Source organism: Babylonia areolata, chromosome 15 (assembly GCF_041734735.1).
Source record: "Babylonia areolata isolate BAREFJ2019XMU chromosome 15, ASM4173473v1, whole genome shotgun sequence".
In the NCBI taxonomy this organism is placed as follows: Eukaryota; Metazoa; Mollusca; class Gastropoda; order Neogastropoda; family Buccinidae; genus Babylonia; species Babylonia areolata.
This window is the reverse complement of record NC_134890.1, coordinates 12935109-12942608: the sequence shown is the minus strand read 5'-3', so window position 1 is coordinate 12942608 and position 7500 is coordinate 12935109. Positions and strand designations below refer to the sequence as shown.

The 7500-nt window shown below is 43.9% G+C and overlaps 1 protein-coding gene across 1 annotated transcript in view; it reads right to left on the bottom strand.

The window, feature by feature from the left end:
• The window catches only part of LOC143290181 (carbohydrate sulfotransferase 11-like), a 101947-nt gene that overhangs the window by 60919 nt on the left and 33528 nt on the right, over positions 1-7500 (bottom strand). The window contains exons 2-3 of the mRNA XM_076599495.1: positions 6785-6875; positions 5282-5372 (exon numbers count right to left, since the gene is read on the bottom strand). The gene's annotated coding sequence lies outside the window, so the exon portion shown is untranslated. The remainder of the gene's footprint in view (positions 1-5281; positions 5373-6784; positions 6876-7500) is intronic.

The following is a 7500-nucleotide window of genomic DNA, read 5'->3' as shown; positions in this document are numbered from 1 at the left end:
CTGGCCGTATTTCCAATCAGTTAACGAACATCTTGCGTTAACCAGTGTGTCTGGCCGTATTTCCAATCAATTAACGAACATCCTGGGTTGCCAGTGTGTCAGGCCGTATTTCCAATCAATTAACGAACATCCTGGGTTGCCAGTGTGTCAGGCCGTATTTCCAATCAATTAACGAACTTCCTGGGTTGCCAGTGTGTCAGGCCGTATTTCCAATCAATTAACGAACATCCTGGGTTGCCAGTGTGTCAGGCCGTATTTCCAATCAATTAACGAACATCCTGGGTTGCCAGTGTGTAGGCCGTATTTACAATCAATTAACGAACATTCTTGCGTTGCCAGTGTGTAGGCCGTATTTCCAATCAATTAACGAACATTCTGGGTTGCCAGTGTGTCAGGCCGTATTTCCAATCAATTAACGAACATCCTGGGTTGTCAGTGTGTCAGGCCGTATTTCCAATCAATTAACGAACTTCCTGGGTTGCCAGTGTGTCAGGCCGTATTTCCAATCAATTAACGAACATCCTGGGTTGCCAGTGTGTCAGGCCGTATTTCCAATCAATTAACGAACATCCTGGGTTGCCAGTTATTCAGGCCGTATTTCCAATCAATTAACGAACATCCTGGGTTGTCAGTGTGTCAGGCCGTATTTCCAATCAATTAACGAACTTCCTGGAATGGATGCAGGTGTGAGGAGCAATAGGGGAGGCGGTGCTGAGGCAAAAAAGCAGGGGAACGGAGAAGAGGTGGGAGTGCTGGGGAAGGAAGGTAGGGGGGGGTTGCGAGGGGAGAGAGAGGCAGACAGATTGAGAGAGAGGGGGTGGAGAGAGAGAGAGGAGGAGGAGGTGGAGAGAGAGGTGGGAGACAGAGAGAGAGGGAGAGACAGAGGGAGAGAGAAAGAGAGGGAGGAAGAGAGAGGGAGGGAGAGAGAGGGGAGAGAGAGAGAGAGGGGGAGAGAGAGGGGGAGAGAGACAGGGAGAGCGAGGGAGAGAGGGAAGAGAGAGAGAGGGCAGAGAGAGAGGAGAGAGAGAGGAGAGAGAGAGAGGGACAGAGAGAGAGAGGGGAGAGAGAGTGGGGGGAAAAGAGAGAGAGACAGAGAGAGAGAGATGGGAGAGCGAGAGAGAGAGAGAGAAAGAGAGAGAGAAAGAGAGAGAGACAGAGAGAGAGAGAGAGAGAGAGAGAGAGAGAGAGAGAGAGAGAGAGAGAGAGAGAGAGAGAACGCGCAGCGACTCATCCATCACTGACTTCAAACGGCTCAGAGCCAGCCGGGGGCATGGGGAGTGGGGGGTGGTGTGTGTGGGGGGGGGGGGGAGGAACAGCTTGACACTGAGCAGTGATGTAAGAGAGAGCGGCATCTTCACACAACACACCGTGAGACAGAGTGCTCACTGTGCCCTCATCAATGCCAGGCACCAGGTTCCAGACTTTTCAATGGAGCAAAGGCTGTGTGTTGAACGTTCAGCACTCAGTTCCTTTGCCTGATGCACTCACACGCGCTCAATTAAATGGCCGGAGAACAATTACGCAAGAACACGCATGCAAGCGCGCGCGCGCGCGAACACACACACACACACACACACACACACACACACACACACACACACACACACACACACACTGAACTTAAAGTCACACGTAAACACTACTGAATACAGGAAAATGAAATGAAACAAAAAAAAAAAAGAAAAAGAAAAAAAACAGATAGAAAAAGAAAGAAAAAAAGAAAGGAAAAACAGGAAGGATGGAAGAAAGAAAGAAAGACCCCGGAAAACGGAGTATGGCTGCCTTCATGGCGGAGGTGGGGGGGGGGGGGGGGGGAGGGGGCTGAAAACGAGGGTGGTATACGAAAAAGCCCACTCGTGCACATAATCATGATCGCACGTGGGAGTTGCAGTCCCCACGAGCGAAGAAAGAAGGAAAGAAAGAAAGAAAGAAAGAAAATAGAAATCAAGAAAGAAAGCGTGTTAGACAGAAATCCACACACACACACACACACACAGAGCAGATCCAGCACCGTGATGTTGTGTACCCACCCCCCCAACCCCACGTCCTCCCCCCCCTTCCCCCTTTCCCTTCCCACCCCCAACCCTCACTTTTTTTTTTTTTTTTTGCACTTGCCTACCACCATCCCCCCCCCCCCCCCACTACACCCTCCCCCACCCCCTCATCCTTCCTTCCTTCCTTCCTCACCCCACCCCCCTCGCCCCTCTCTCCAGACGCCCTCCCCCCTCCCCCCCTGCCCCCTCCTCCCCTCCCCCCCCCCCCCAAGACAGTAACACAAACCGGAAGCAGTTGGCTTCCTTTGCCAACCCATTACATTCCTTCCTCCTCCAGCGGGCTGCACGGTGTCATGATTCTCCAAAGTGTTTACATCCACCTATCCATCACATAGCCGTACTGCTTGCCTCTATTGCTGCCCGCCCGTGTCTGTGTATATATATATATATATATATATATATATATATATATCTATATATATATATATCTATCTATCTATCTATATCTATCTATCTATCTATATATCTATATCTGGGTTTGTGTGTGTATTATATATCCATATCTATCTATCTATATATCTCTCTCTATATTATATATATAAAAGCCCACTCGTGTACATATATATATATATATATATATATATATATATATATATATATATACATGTGTGTGTGTGTGTGTGTGTGTGTGTGTGTGTGTGTGTGTGTGTGTTTGCGTACGTATGTATATACACGAGTGGGCTTTTAAGTGTATGACCATTCCTACCCCGCCATGTAGGCAGCCATACTCCGTTTTCGGGGGTGTGCATGCTGGGTATGCCGTTCTTCTCTCCATAACCCACCGAACGCTACCATGGAACACAAGATCTTTAACGTGCGTATTTGATCTTCTGCTTGCGTATATATACACACGAAGGGCGGGTTCAGGCAAAAGCAGGTCTGTACATAATCATGTTGACCTGAGAGATCGGCCGGAAAAAATCTCCACCCTTTACCCACCAGGCGCCGTTACCGAGACTCGAACCCGGGACCCTCGGATTGAAAGTCCAACAACGCTTTAACCACTCGGCTATTGCGCCCCCGTCGCGTTGTGGTACAAAGTCTGATGCGGATAACATTCCGAAGGGGAATTCAGTGTCGCTGCTGAGATAGACTTATGTCTGGAACTGATTCACCTTTCTGCGGCTAGCGTCTGGCAGCTTGAAGCTGATGTGAACAGACCATTTGATAAAACAGATAAATGAATAAATAAATAACTAAGCATATATATATATATATATGCTGATATTTTGTCAGTGATGCTGACAGTCCGCATACAACACAGGCGTAGTGTAAATCATCGTCCCTCATGGGTATATCTCTCAGCGCGAGTCAGTGACGTGTGTAGCTGTATAAAGGTGTCACACCTTGGACATACATACACAATGTATGCCGTACCTGTACGGCTGGTTGGCAGGTAAAAGGCCTGACAAAACAGTCCGCTATACACTGGCAGGTATCTACAGGGTCCTTTGGTGAAGACCGTCGTGATGATTGTATATATACATACATACATATATATATATATATATATACATCTATCTATCAACATACAAAGAGAGATGGTGGTGATGATAATGATGATGATGATGATGAAATAGATACTTATGTAACGCCTGTCCTTGTTCGGAGACCGAGCTCTAAGCGCTTTACAAACACAGAATGTTTGCCTACCTGGGTAGAGCCGACCTATAGCTGCCATTGGGCGCTCGTCATTCGTTTCCTGTGTTAATCATTTTGGTTTCAATCACGCACACATAAAATTATCATGTTACACATTCATACAGACACGTAACATTTTACGAGTAGGACCGTTTTGCTTATCACCCCCACACCCACACCACTACCCCACCTGCCATGTACGCAGCCATACTCCGTTTTCCGAGGTGCGCAAGTTGAGAGATACATGAACGTTTAACATGATCATACTTTTAATACACTTATACAATTTACCTTTAATACCATTTTTTTTTATTTTTTTTAATTTTTTTTTTAGTAAAACAGGCCAAAGAATATTTCGATTAATGGAATCAAACGAGAGAGAGAGGGAGAGAGAGAGAGAGAGAGAGGAGAGAGAGAGGAGAGAGAGAGAGAGAGAGAGAGAGAGAGAGAGAGGGGAGAGAGAGATACACATATATATAGGGGGGGGGGGGGAAGAGAGAGAGAGAGGGGAGATATATATATATATATATATATATATATATATATAGAGAGAGAGAGAGAGAGAGAGAGAGAGAGAACGAAAATGAATAAATGAATCTTTATTTTCCAACGGTGAAGATACTAGCACTTTGGCCGACTTACACATCTGCCGTTGTTCTAAGAGACACACAAACATGTACGCATATAAACGTAGTTATACTTAATACTTAATGCATATATAATGTACGAGAGAGAGAGAGAGAGAGAGAGAGAGAGAGAGAGAGAGAGAGAGAGAGAGAGAGAGACAGAGAATCCGAAATCAGAATTTTGAAACGCAGGCCACCGAGTTACATCTCTTGCCACAAGGCCGTTGTCGTTTTTGAAGCAAGTAGGAGTAACAGGGGATTAACTGAAGTGTGTGTGTGTGTGTGTGTGTGTGTGTGTGTGTGTGTGTGTGTGTGTGTGTGTGTGTGTGTGTGTGTGAAAGGGAGGGGAGGAGAGAGGGAGAGAGAGAGAGAGAGAGAGAGAGAGAGAGAGAGAAAGAGAGACAGACAGACAGACAGTTACCTTTGCACGTGTACGAAGGCTAGAGACTTACACACCAGGCTCTCAAGCATGCCAAGATCAAGCTACTTAGAAACAGAAGGTACTCAAGAAAGAATCTAACAATGGTAACGTACCGAACACCGACCCACCCACCCACCCACCCACACAGATAAGAGACAGAGAGAGAGATAGGGTTACCATACACATTAAGTCAAAGACTACACTGAAGGCACTTCAGCATGCCAATACAGGTGACGAAATCACCATCCCTCCCCCCTCCCCCCCCCCCCCCCCTTCTCCCCACCCCCCAACTCCACACAGGTTTCCTTAACACGTAAGTCAAAGACTACACACAAGGCACTCAAGTATGCCCACATACGTGACGAAATACATCACACACACACACACACACACACACACACACACGCACACGCACGCATACAGAGGGTCACCTTACACGTAAGCCAAAGACAACACGCAAAGCACTCAAGCATGTCAACCCTGGTGAGGAAATGACACACACACACACACACACACACACACACCATTGAAACACTTACCTGTTCCAATAAGATCCTGTTCCGCTTTCACTCAGCAAGTCTAGATGCACGGTCCGGCATAGTGAAATGCCCCCTCACTCACGTTTTGCCCCTGGAGAAGAAATAAACAAAAAGAATATTGAAAAAATAAAATAAAATAAATAACAGATAAATGAATGAATGAGTATATAAATGAATAGTTGAATAAATAAATGAATGAATAAATAAAAAAACAACAAATGAATAGATAAACAAATGAATGAATGAGTAAATGAATGAATGAATAAATAAACAAATACATGAATAAATCAGTGAATGAATACATAGCATAGTGAATGCGTAAATAAAGAAATAAATGAATAAATAAATAAATAAATGAATAACGATGAATAAACAAACACCTAAAAATACTATTAAAAAAAAGTCTTATTTCATATCTTCACCTACCTGACTTTTGTAAGACAACAGTTTTCTTCAAAATCAAATCAATACATACACAAATTTGGGGGTTTTCATTTTCTATTCCATACAAGTTTATAAATTCATCTGTTTAACATTTGAAGCGTTTCTTTATTGATGAATATATCTGTTTATTCAATTTGTATTCTTTTATTTCTTTATACATATTGTATTTTATTTCTCTCTCTCTCTCTCTCTCTCTCTCTGTATATACACACACGCGCGCGTGCATGCGCGCACACATACAGCACACACATATGCACGCGCACACCAACCATCTATATCTATACACCACACACACACAGACACACAGACACACACACACACACACACACACACGTAAATCTCATACACAACACACACACGCATGCACGCGCGCACACACACACAACACAACACACACACACATACGCACGCACACACCAACCCACTCATCCACCCACATACTATGCACACACACACATACGCACATACGCACACACACACCAACCCATCCATCCACCCATATACTACACACACACACACACACACACACACACACACAAACACACACACCAACCCACCCATCCATCCACCCACAAAACTCTCTCATCCATCCACCCACCCACCCACACAGATGGTCACCTTACACATAAACCAAAGACACAATGCTCTCAAGCATGTCAAACTAGATGACGAAATGACACACACACACACACACACACACACACACACACACACACACACACCAACCCACCCATCCATCCACCCACACAACTCTCTCACCCACCCACACAGATGGTCACCTTACACATAAACCAAAGACACAATGCTCTCAAGCATGTCAAACTAGATGACGAAATGACACACACACACACACACACACACACACACACACACACACACACACACACCAACCCACCCATCCATCCACCCACACAACTCTCTCACCCACCCACACAGATGGTCACCTTACACATAAACCAAAGACACAATGCTCTCAAGCATGTCAAACTAGATGACGAAATGACACACACACACACACACACACACACACACACACACACACACCATTGAAACACTTACCTGCTCCACTAAGATCCCGTTCCGCTTTCACTCAGCAAGTCTAGATGCACGGTCCGGCATGGTGAACTGCCCCCTCACTCACGTTTTGCCCCTGGAGAAGATATAAACACAAGGAATATTGAAAAATTAATGATAAATAAATTCATGAATAAGTAAATAAGTAAATCAATGAATAAATGTTTGTCAAAGTAAATGAATAAATGGATAATTAAATAAATGAATCGACAGATGAATGAAGAAACAAACACATTTATGAAAAACCCCATGAATACCCCTACATAATGTAGTGAGTGGATAGATTAATACATGAATGAATGAATAAATAAATAAATACATCGATGGACAGATAGATAAATAAATACATAAATACATAGATAGATAAATAAATAACGATGAATAAGCAAACATCTGAGCACCCATCGGACTTTCTTCTTCCCCCCCCCCCCCACCTTATTTCATATCTTCACCTAACTGTCTTTTGTAAGACGACACTTTTCTTCAGAATCAATTGAATCCATACTTGGGAGTATTCATTTTCTATGCCTTACAAGTTTATAAATCTCTTTAACATTTGAGGCGTTTATTCATTTATGGGTAATCAGTTTATTATTATTATTATATCTATTTATTCAATATGCATTTAAAAAAATTTCTTGATACATTATGTATCATATCATAATTATCATATTCTCTCTCTCTCTCCTCTGTCTCTCCCC